Genomic DNA, 12974 nt, shown 5'->3' with positions numbered 1-12974 from the left:
CAGGTGGGCTTCTCTTGAATAAATGAACCAAAGAAACTTACTGATTTGGAATAAGGAGGTACAGTATGTACTTTTCAAATAAGTGGTCAGGTGCAGTGACAACACATGACAGCCATCACAATAAAATGTGTTCTTTAGAGATGAGTAATGTGTCCGAAGTGTTATGAGAAACAAATTGTCCCAGTCTCTTGCATACTTCAAAACGTGTTTAATGAGTTAAGGGATGCTTTGGTTAACATCTTCACATATTTTGATACATTCTCTTGCATTTGTAAAGGCCCCTGAAGAAATTCCAAAATGTGTTGGGCATAATAAACAAGTCAGGCTCTTGTGTGGGTTCAGAGGTTAAAAAATGAAAAGAAACAAGAAAAGAGAAAGCAGATCAAGAAAAAGGCATTGAAGAACAATATTAACCTGGGGCCTCTTGACATTATCCAGTTATAGTGCTATGATTCCACTTCAGTTGTCATGGCAATGTCCAATGGAATCCTGGGATTTGTAGTTTAGAGAGGGGTGTGTACAATTCTCAGCCAGAAACCTGGACCACAACCAACAGGATTCCACAGGAAGGAGCCATGGCAGTTAAAGTGCAGTGCTACAACTGTGCAGTGTGAAACAGCCCCTACTCACATTGACAGCTTCCAGTATGGTCATATCCACACTGGTCATCCCTACAGCCACTTTATGTTCTCCTGCATCACCAGACATTGTATCTTTGTCAATGGGAGTGGAGAATCTGAACTAAATTTAGTCTGAACTATTGTGGGTTACGATTCAGAATGTTGGGTACCACCTTCATTAGGGAAGTTGTGCAAGGAGCTAGTGAAGAGTTCTTTGCAAAAGTCCAAGACAAGATATAAATGTCTGTAACCCTAAGTTAAGCATGCATATATCACCAGTCAGATTCCAGAGAAGAAATACATGAAAAATGTTAACCAAAACACTGGGGAGGGGAGACCAAAAAATTAGAAGAGTTAGAGATTGAAAATGGGGAGAATCATTTTTGTTGGGCTTCTGTTGAATAAATGAACCAAAGAAACTTATTGGAATAAGGAGGTATGTGATTTTCAAATAAATGGATTTGGGACTGAAACCCAAAGTGGATTCAGCATCCCCATGAACACTGGATCCAAAAGCTAAAACTGTTCCCTTAATGCACAATGCATTTAAGCCAGACCTCTTTGAGTGACTACCTTCATGGAACAGAAGGTAGTGACTCTGAAGCCAGTGAGACACGAATCTGCTCTGGATTTTACAGTTGACCTTAAAGGAGCTATCCTTTATAGTTGATCTTAAAGGTGATAGCCACTACCCCTAGGATGGGTTTAGCTTCTTGAATAGCACCTTTAAATTGACTTTAACCTTGTTTTTCCTGCCTTGCTGATGTATAAGTTACTAGAAATATTGGATGAGAAACTGCATCTGGAAATATAGCTATGATGCTGAAGCTACATCTATTGCTCCAAACCATGCATCCCCCTGAGGAAACTTACTGGCCTTCTCCTGGTAATGGGGCACATTGCAATAGATTGAAGGAGGGATCCCTATGGTATCCTCGACTACAGGAGAAAGGAGGGACATATAATCACTTATCACCCCTTTCTCCAGCACTTCCCAAAGTTCCCCTGTTGAGGGGGGAACTGTGTGGCTCAAATGGTAGAGATTTGGGGTACTTTTGCCTGCTGCAATAATGCATAAAAGTGAATCAGTATCACCACAATGTCACAAACTGGATTTAAAACATTGCAGTTCCAGACTAGGATGCCAGCCATTCTTTTCTGGGTGGATATATTATCTTTTGGGCAGGAAAAATAAAGCAGTTTCCTGTTTTCTTTTGCAAAATGCAGCACATGAATTTTGCTCAGAATCAATCATGAGCTCTGAATAATCTTCAAAAACTGTAAAGTTCTGAAAGACTTTCTTACAGCAGAAAGGATAATGCTACAATTACTTGCTTCCATTGGGAACAAAATTAGCAAAGAACAGTGACTGTATCAGTTACTTAGGGGCTAAACAGACCACCCCTAAGGGGCAGACTGCAGCCGCCCCTTTCAGCAACGGATTTGGGCTGCCACAACTACATGCTGTGACCCCGATCTGGCATTTCTTTGGCTCCTTTTGGTGCCATGGAACAGGCACCTTTGCCTCCTTTGCCACCTCTGGTGCTCCTTTTGGCTCTGCATCATCTGGATGCAGTGCCAAATGAGCGCAGTGATGCTGTCCGCTGTGTGGTTGGGCACATGGTTTGATGGTGGCGTCAGGGCAGCATCGGGGCATGCGTTGTGTGGACATGTATAATGCCGGTCTGTACAGGATGTTAGTTAAGTATACTTAACAGTTATGGATGCCTAAATCCAGGCAACTATTCTTAATCAAGATTGTTACTTAGATATGATCTTGAGGCTATCGTCACAACCGTAATGCCCCCCATCCTTGCCCTGATTGTGGTCCAGATTTTTGTTTGGGGGGGGGGCGAGAATGGATCTGAAAGAAAATGATTTATTATATTTATTTATATCCCACCCTTCTCCCAGGACTGGGACTCAGAGTGGCTTACAACATTAAAAACAATACAATACAAAAGATACAAAAATGGTACATTAAAATAATATTAAACTACCATAATAAAAAAGAGAAAAATATCTAAAATACTTTTAAAAATTTAGCATCCTAGGGCGTCCTTTAAAAGTTTTCTGTTTTGAACGCCTGTTTGAAAATTGTTTTTGAAGGCCAGAAGAAATTCTTTCACTCATCCATTTTCATAGCACTGTAGTGAGGTGTTTATAGAAAGGATTGAAAGGATTCTTAAAATTCTACACTGTTGCATTAAAAAGAGACCACCTTTGTTCATTTCTGACATTGCATGTCACAAGATAATGATGACCCTGTTTGCCAACGATTCATAATCTGTGAGCAAAGGTATTATTTCTTAGTTGCTGTCTGTATACTCCAGAGATGAAAATTAGATGTTGCAAAGAACCAAGTAACATTGAAGGCAATGAGCGCTTCATTGGCATACACATAATTTTTTTACTAGGATGAGTCAATGTTGGAGAGGAGGTTTGAAAAATTGCACTTAAATTATCTCTTTAAACAGCAACCCCAGATCACCCCTTAAAGATTTTCAAGTGACATTATAAAATTACAGTGCTGAACTTTCAGAATTTTTGTGACTTTCCTTCTCAAAGACAGAGAGGAAGGAGGAGGAGAAAAAGGAAAGGAGGAGGAGGAGGAGGAGGAGGAGATAATAAAAACAATGTGAAGGGCTTTATAATTAAAAGAAACAGATCTTTAATGACATACAAATAATATTTTCTTTTTCTCTAGGTGTGTACGTTTCATTCCTTTTTTTTGGCATTGTGGTTGATTCGGTAGCAGCACTTTTCTAATTTGTCATTCTTTCTGTCTAGCCATCCATCCACCCTCCTTTCTGAGACCTATCCTATCATCTTCATTTTTAATTAATTTGCTGGTAAACCTTGAGCTGGTTTGCTTATCTATTGTACTCAAGCCCATCCATCCACCAAGGAATCAAGATGCCATATATTTAACCTCATGACAGTTGGGGTGCAGGACTAGATTAGTTGAAAGGCTCGATTAGAAACTTCTTTCACAGTTTTCAAGTGCAGATCCAAGATCAAGAGAAATCATTGTTGTTTGTTGTGTGTCTTCAAGTTTTTTTCTGATTTATGACAACCCTAAGATCCTATTATGATATTTTCTGGCAAGATTTGTTCAGAGGAGGTTTGCCTTCACCATCCTCTGAGAGCATATGACTCACCCAAGTTTACTCAATGGGTTTCATGACTGACCAGGAAATCAAGCCCTATTCTTCAGAGTCATAGTCCAACACTCAAACCATTTTGTGACGCTGGCTCTCAGACAAATCATACCCACTGTGTATTTTGGGAATGATCAAATTAATGGAAAGATGGACCTTTCATGATTGTTTTGTGTATAGTTTCTAAAAGGGAAGAAGCCCTGATATTCCTGAATCTGACTGGTGTTCCTAGACACTTCTAAAGGATGAAAAAATGTTTCCGAAACACACTGGCCAGAATCTTGTTGGTAACTTATACATGTGGAAGTTCCCTTATAGAAATGGTTACACATTTTTGTCTGATTCAACTCAAGACTGTGGAGTTGGAATCATTGTATATGTGGTTGCATATTCAGTTGTCCATTCAGTTGCATATTTGGCTGTGCAACATTGGCATTTAGCACAAGGATTGCATAGCACAATCAGTGCATAATCTCACATGTAGAGATTTATGGCACACAATACAGATGTAGGATTTCAGCCAATATTTGTTTTGGTAGTAGAGTATCAAGAACCATCGTAGGCAAGCTACAAGCAATTGCATATAACTTATTTGTTTGTTTTTGGCTCATATATTTACATTAAATGCTGTGTGTCTGCAAGTTGTTTATGACTTATGGTGACCTTAAGGAAAGCTTATTGCAGGGTTTTTTGGGGCTGAGAGTGTATGACTCTCCAAAGATCATCCAGTGGGTTTTCATGGCAAAGCAGAAATTGAACCCTGATCCTGAGTCATAGCCCAATGCTTAAGCCATTACACCATGCTGGCTCTATTTACATCCTGCCCTGCATAAAATGATCCCACAGATCGCATAGATTATAATAAGTGTCTCAAAATATCCATTTAATTGCATCATTTAGTTTAATTAAGGCCTTGCTGACCACATTCTCTTTCAATGTTTTTATGACATCATGTCTTCATTTGCTGAATCTGTAAAATATCCTTCCACACAACTTTTTAAAAAAGTGATCCATCTACAACTTTCACATCTGATATTTCCCAAATAAAACATTGATGTTCTCCTTTAAGTTGGTCATCACTCATGCAGTAGGTTTTACAGACAATAACAGTTCATTAGTAATTTCAGGTGGGGAAAGATGTATGACGCTGTAAATATTTAAAATCAAATTTGAAAAAAAGGACAGAGATAAATGTGGCAGGAGTACAACACACTGCCAACGGCGATGCACTCCAATGCAATTTGTGCTCTGGAAATTTTGTTCTGCCTTATAGATGGCAGTATTGAAAACGGAGATCCAACAAATATGGAAGTCTAAATGTACAAAGTCCATGACAAAAATATTTTTTGTGGGGGGAAGCTTAGATGGTACTTTGAAACAGAAGGCTCTCAGAGATCTGTATGACTTTTGATTCCATCTTTACAGTCAGCAAGAAAAATAATACTAGCTTTAAGTGCAAGAGATCTTTCCACATGGATTAAATTTAAGCATGAAAATGGATAACATGAAATATGCAGCATATTAATTTTGCACTGGAAAAAAATCTTTACATTTGTAGACAAGCATGCTCTGTAAAATTATATCCCTGCAAGACCAAATTTAGCTGACCTTCAACATGGTTGGATCCTGTATGCCCTTACTGCTGCTAAAAGGCTTTTACACCAAGGCTGGAAAAAATAAGCATTAGTCATCAACTATTTAATGGTCAGAAGATCTCATTCCTTCCATTGCTCAAGACTGCGCACCTTCTAGACATCAACTTCAAGAATATGGCTGACATCCTGTAGCTCCATCCTATGGAATACTAATATTTGTCTTTTTACATGGGCTTTAGCCTGGTATCTCAGCAAATTACAAAACCCAGGATTTTGGAGGATGGAGACATGGCAGTTTAAATGATGTCAAACTACATTATTTCAGTAGTGTAAATGCACTCTAAGGGGAGCCAACATGGCATAGTGGTTTGAGTGTAGGACCACAGTTAAATTCCCTGCTTGTCCACGAAACTCACTGGCTGGCCCTGGGCAAGTTGCATGCTCTCAGCCTCAGGGGAAGGCAATGGCAAATCTCCTCTGAACAAACCTAGCCAAGAAAACCCTATGATAGGTTCACTGCAGGGTTGCCATAAGTTCACAACAACTTGAAGACACACAATACAGAGAGAGATGCACTCTAAAACCTACTCTATTGCAACTCTTTCTTCTTCTTCTTTTGGTCATTGCAGAGATCAGAATTCTTCTAAGCATGAAACAACCAACATTTCCCTGCAACCCACCTTGTAAGCAATGCAGATATAGCCATTTCCATTGTTAGAAAGTGCAGAAAGTGTGGATGATCGTTGGAGACATACTCTGCTATTTTTCTGTAGCTGGAGACACTCAAGGATGCCAACTGGATGGCTTTCCTGTGGCAGACCAGCAGGACACATCTCTGCACATCCCTTTACTCTATGACAACACAGAAGTGGCCATATGTGTGAGGGAAGGTGCACTGCTTACAAAATGGGTTTGAGGGGAGATATAGCTACAGAGGCCAATGTGCTCTTGGAAGTATGGCTGGCTTTTTATCACTATATGCACCTAGCCCATGTTCATGTCATATGTTCTTTCCCCCTTTCTCCTTTTTCTTCCTCTTTGTTTTTTCTTTCTGTTAATCATACTTTGAAAAATCCAATAATTAAAAAAAGAACTATTAGATGTGTTGTTGTTAGCTTCCCTCCTTAAGATCTCTAATTTGCCCCTCTTGAGATATATATATATATATATATATATATATATATATATATATGAGAGAGAGAGATTGGTTCTTTAGTGTCTCATTCTCAGATTTTAGAAGCAAATTAAAATAAGGTGTGTCCTTTACTACCCTTTGGCTTTTATTAGCTGTCATTTATTTATTTTTTATACACAAGTGACATCTGATGTATTACTTAATCAAGAGGTAGAGAATTATACATTGTACGTAATCAGTTACATTTGCCATATCAAAAAAAAATTAGACTAACAGATGAGGAAAATAAATAAGATGAACTTCAAAAATGAAAATGCTTAGCCTTTGGAATTTTAGTTGACAGCTTTTGAAAATTAAATTATAAGTCAAGTGCTGATAGGTCTGATATCTTCTTTGCAGCTTTTCAGATGATGTATTGCAGCTTTAATGGAATATCATTTATCATCTGATAATAACAAATGCAGTATTTCTGGGCTTGTCATCTCTTCTGTGATGACAAATAGTCTCAACTTGTAGAAGTGATAATGGGATTTTGTAATGATCTCTCCTGACTGACTCCACTGTAGCACAGAATATTCTTTTAGAATCACATAGTATCTACTTAGCAGCAAATCACAGCCACATTTTAAAAACTTGATTGCATACAAGCGTACATCAATAAGATGACACTGTCTTGGGTGCATCCCAATGGAGGCCAAAACTTTGAATTCCAATGGACACTATTATATTTCTTGGAAATGAAGCTGTAAAGCACCTAATGGCCTCTATAAGTATAGCCCTTCAACTGTGTTTGGACTGTAGTTCCTAGCATCCTTGATCACTGACTGTACTTCCTGGACTTGATGGAAACTGCATTCTGATACCATTTGGAGGACAGAAAGATACTTACCTCTGTTATAGATCCTCTTAGCACACTCTAGTATGCTCAGTGGTTTTCCAATTTTCTACCTTTCCACATTGACCTATCCACTGAGGAGTTCATAGAATGCCGTGAAATCTCATTGTAGGCATTTTAATGCAATGTTACATTATTGGAATCCACAAATAATTCTATAGGACTTAGGACAGCACAGAAGCATGTAACAAGAGATATTTGAAGGTAAGAAAATTGGTGATTGGTGGCTCCCACATGGTTTCCACATCAGTATAGCAATCAATCCACTCGGAGGTTTAGTCAGATACTAGCCAAGGTGCTGAACCATGGTCCCCAAATTTGTTTCAGGACCTTGGACAGAACCTTTCAAGATTAAACTCTGTGTACATTCATTTCTTTATTAGTATGGGAGCCACTATTGGATATGTGCCTGCATACAGTCCACTAATAGTTTATTATTCATGCTTAATAAATTAGATCAATCCCCTTGCTATTAAAACTCAACATGTATAGTAATTGTTAGAGAGGGGTGGTGAATCCACTCTCATTTTATTGCTGGTCCTGTCAAAACCCACTTTGTGGAAGCCAAGTAATCTAATGCAGAGGAGTCCAGAAAGGCATATGGACTCAGAAGATGGCTTCTTACCCAATACAGCAAACTGGCACAGCAACGCAAGTGTGGCTGGAGTTTCAGTTGGCCTAATTTATTTTCCCATTGTATACCATTTTGCATCTTTCACATCAGTAAAAGATAAAGCCATAGTGTCAAACCCTTAAGTGCATTGGCTGTATAAGTGTGTAGCATACAATTTAGTTTTGCATTTTGTGAGCCTTTCTCAAGCACATAGCAAAAGCAATGTAAAGTAGGTGATCTGTTTTTTCTCATAATGCTTCACAATTTTTTGTGTGCAGTAAAAAGATTGCAACTGTAAGTGTGCAGTCTCTCAAACTTTGTGCAGTTCTCAAAAAAAGTGCAGAGTTTAAGTTATGCCAGGAACAAAAAATCAAAGTTCTTCCAATTTGTGGGAACTTTTGACATGCTTTTTAATTCCCTCATAAGTTTCTTGTGGGACTAGGAACTCCAAATTTGATCCCAGTTGGGAAATGGATGAATTTCTATTCCATCCCTAATGTTGACTCAACAGTTAATTCACTTGTTCTACTTAGTTGTGGCTAAGCCAGGCCATTGTATCAGACCATTATTGAGGAAACCCACATTGAAACCTTCACTCAGTCATGAAATTCACTGGGTGACCTTAACCTGTCGTTGGCTCAGCCAAGCATTCCTCACAAGGTGGTTGTGTTTTGAAGAGTGTACAGTGTCCCAGGGTTCTTGGAGGAAATGTTATCAATATTTAAAAAAATGACAGGGTGAGGCAATGATGATTAATAATTACCCATTAATTATGCAACCAACTTTAATTGGTGAGAAAATAAAGACTAGGAAAGTAACTTGTTGACCATTGGCAGCACTTTGTTAAATTGTGCCAGAAGTGTAATACTGGGGGAAGGGGGGGAGAGACTTATTTGTCCTTTTTCCTAAATAATTCTATAAGTCAGGAGACTAGAGGTATTGACTTTAGGACGGCAAATAAAAAAAGAGCTCCCAGTGTTGGTGAAGCAGTGATAAAGTGCTCCCTTGATAACCATCTACAAGTCTAGAAAGGGAGTTAACACTGGGGAAAAGAAGAATCGTTGGGTGTCATGCCCAACTGTATTGTGGAAAGGAGAGGAGAATATTAAGAGAAGTAAGATCACAGTTAACTTTTAGAAGTACAATAATGCAGAGAGCTGCATGTGATGGAATGTACTAAAGAAAAAATTCAGATGAGTTATTGTGCATAATTTCTTTTTATTTTGTATACTTTGTTCTACAGACCCTGTTCTGCATAATTTTGCATTGCTGTTTTTAAAAACTTGTGATAATACTGCCTTTCCCTCTTAGCATGCAGAATCTTCTAGTATGCATCTTCTCACTATAAGACTAAACTCCGGGCAGATTCACCACTCCACTGCCAGTGTTTTAATTCTGGCTGCTGTATCTGTGTGGTTTCTTTCTCCACCAACACTTTCCTTTCTCCAAGAGAATAAAATTCGCCCTCCAAACCATAGGATCAGCTCAGCAAACAACGCACTGATTTGGATCCAAGAAATCTGTACAAACAGCCCACACCTATAAAATGGAATGAGTGGATGTGGAAGCGACAACAAAAAACAAAAACCAGCAACATCTGGAAACCTGTATTGCAACAACTCACACTCCTTTAGACCAGTCTGCAGAACCCCGAACACTTACAGAGAGAGACAGTGCATAATTTCAACTATTTGGCATTGGCTAGACATAGCTATGCAATCCAAGGCATCATCCAGAAAAGTGTGTGTGTGTGGGGGGGGGGGGGGGGAGAAATTGCATCCTACTAGCGTCAGATGCAAGCTGACAAGCTCACAGTTTTCTGCCCAAACCCATATTAGAAGCCTGAAAGAAATGACGGATGGCCAGGGCTAATCATCCACACTCTGTCAGCACAACTGCACATTCCTCTTTTAATGTGATCTAACCCCTGCAGCAGCTGAGATATAGTGTACATCCTTGCTTTAGTCAGGGTTCCATCCATCATTAGGAAAAGAAGCCCCTAACCTCTTCTTCCCCCTCCTTTCCTCCTGCCGCTGCGACTGAGCAAGTAAAACAAAACAGCCAAAGATCAGAAGCTCAGCTCCACCCAATGCTCTTCCAGTATCAACACCATCAATTCACATGGAATAGGATGGAAATTGGGTCCAGTAGCTTGGTTTGCAGTCTATTCATGACAAAGTTTGGGGCTAGGATTTGTCTATCAGGGGCTGTTAGCCACAATGGCTATATGGTTAAATCCCGTTTGGATTGCTGTAATGCACTCTATTGGGGCTGTCTTTGAAAACTGCTCAGAAACTTGGCCCAAAGAGCTGCAACCAGGCTGTTAACTGGAGCTGTCTGCAAGAAGCACATAACTCTCTTGTTGCAACAGCTCCATTGGCTGCCATTTCTAGGCACAATATAGAGTGCTGGTTTTGACCTAGAAAGCCCTTATATGGCTCGGGTCTAGGTTATCTGAAGGTCCATATCTCCCTTTATGAGCCACTAGAGCATTAAGGTCATCTCGAGAAGGACTTATCTCTACCCCACCACCCTCACATGCTTGTTTGGTGGGAACAAGGGAGAGGGCCTTCTCAGTGGCTGCTCCAAGACTCTGCAATTCCTTCCCTAGAGAGGCCAGAATGGCCCCATCCTTGGTCTCCTTTTGATGGCAGATAAAAATGTTTTAAAATTGTATTGTCTTAATGTTGCTGTTAACTATCTTGAGTCCTTTGAGTCCCTATAGTGGGAGAAAGGCAGGATGTAAATGATGATGATGATGATGATGATGATGATGATGATGATGATGATGATGTAGGTTGTTACCTCCATGCCTTCTTTGGGAGCTTCCCAGATGATCTGGCTGCTTGTAATTGGAAAAAAGATCCTGGATTGAGTAGACATTTAGTCTGAACCACCAAGTTATTTCTTAAGAAAAATTCATTTTAGGAAATAAATGCAACATGTTAAGTATTAACATGCTAGAAGTCCAGTAATATAATATGCCATAGACAAAACAGTTAAATATTTACTTTGGATCTTCTCCACTATCAGTAACACAATCAACTTGAGAAACTTTCCCACATATTCTCAGAGCCTCTTGCCTATCATCTTTGAGAATTCTTGGAGAACAGGTGAGATCCTTGCAGACTGGAGCAAGAATATCCTGAAAAGGTAGGAAATACAGTAAAGGAACTGTAGGCAAACACGAAGTTTGATGCTACAAGGAAAGGTTCTAGTAGAAACCATCAGTCAGTTTTGGAGGATTCAGAAAGGATCATAGAATCATAGAAGGAATGTGATAATCACTAAGAACCAGCATGAGTTTTTCAAAAAGAAATCATGTCAGACTGTCTTCTCTCTCTACTTCTTAAATAGAGCTGCAATGTGCATAGGTTGGGGGATGCTATGAATGAAGTGTATCTTTTCTTTTGTCAGTAAGGATTTTGACAGAGTCCTCTATGTTGCAGTTTTTTGTGGTGTTTGTGTGTGGATAAGTGCTACATCCGCAGTGAAGAATAATCCAGTCTGACACCAGTTTATCTGCCATGACTCAATGCTATGGAATTCTCAGAACTGTAGTTTACTCTGGCACCAGAGCTCTCTGACAAAGAAAGCTAAACATCTTACAAAACTACGATTCTCAGAATGCCATAACATTGAGTCATGTCAGTAAAACCAACGTCAAACTTGATTATTTCTGCAGTGCAGACAGGCCCTCAATTAAGCTATTTTATGTGAGGGGGGGAGCAAGGTTTATTTTCCAATGTACAAGGGACCAGAACTGTATTTGCGCCTTTTGACTACAATGATTTCTTTCTTTCTAGAAACTTGCTGTGGACTATGTTGTTGTTGTTGTTGCTGTTGTTGTTGTTGTTGTTGTTGTTGTTGTTGTGTGCCTTCAAGTCATTTCAAGCTTATGGTGGCCCTAAGGCAAATCTATCATGGGGTTTTCTTGGCAAGATTTGTTGCCATTCTCTTCCCCTGAGGCTGAGAGCATGCGATTTGCCTGAGGTCACCCGGTGGGTTTCATAAAGAGGTGGGAATTGAACTCTGGTCTCCAGAGTCACAATCCAATGTACAAACCACTACACCACACTAGCTCTCAAAACAAACTTTCTGACAACCCATCACCAACCATGAAGGGACTATGGCAGCACAATAAAACTTGGAGGCTGGACAAGAGCTTATGTCCTAAATATGACTGCTGGTTCCATCTTGGATGGACCCATTAAATCAACGAGATTTACATAATTGTTAACTTACCCTTCTGCAGTTGATTCAATGGGTCTACTAGCAATTGGGTTCAGGATTGTGTTTCTTTCCAAATGCTGTTGTATTTCCTGACCATCTGATTTCCCTGGTGACTATCCGCAAGACCCAAGGACCCAGGCTTGCCAACTGGATATTTTGCTTTCAGCTATACATTAGCCATCTAAAGTACATGGGAGTTATGTAAGTCGCAAGTATCACCTACATCCCTAACCAAGAAAACAGGTCATTAATATTTTACATGTTTCTCATCATCTCTGTTAGTGTAATTTATCAATGCCCAACAGGTCTTCTGCCAGCCATACATCAAAACTATTTTCAAAATATTTCACTGTCAGCCTCTGGCACCCTCATTATTTCTTACGATAAGGGACATGATGAACAAGAACAGTAGGTGGCTTGTTTACTTAAATCCATCCCCCTAGCCCCAAATGGAAGATCTTTGAGGACTAGGCATAATATCAATACAGTATTGCATGAAAAGGATGGTACTTTGGGTTATGTTTGCAAAACAGACAACCAGACTAAGCATGATCTCTCCCTCTTTTGTTTTCTGAAAGCAAATCAACCCTAATCATCAAGCAAATGATCTTGGTGATATCGCAGGGAACAGATAAGCCAAAGTAAGCGTCACTTCAAGGTCCACTTGGAGTTTTAGAAGGAAATACAACATCTTCAAAGTGCAGGCTTGTGACTAATGTCTT

Source organism: Sceloporus occidentalis, unplaced genomic scaffold (genome assembly GCF_023333645.1).
Source record: "Sceloporus occidentalis isolate IW3139 unplaced genomic scaffold, rSceOcc1.0.p SCAF_10, whole genome shotgun sequence".
Lineage (NCBI taxonomy): Eukaryota > Metazoa > Chordata > Lepidosauria > Squamata > Phrynosomatidae > Sceloporus > Sceloporus occidentalis.
Note: the sequence above shows the minus strand (reverse complement) of the source record.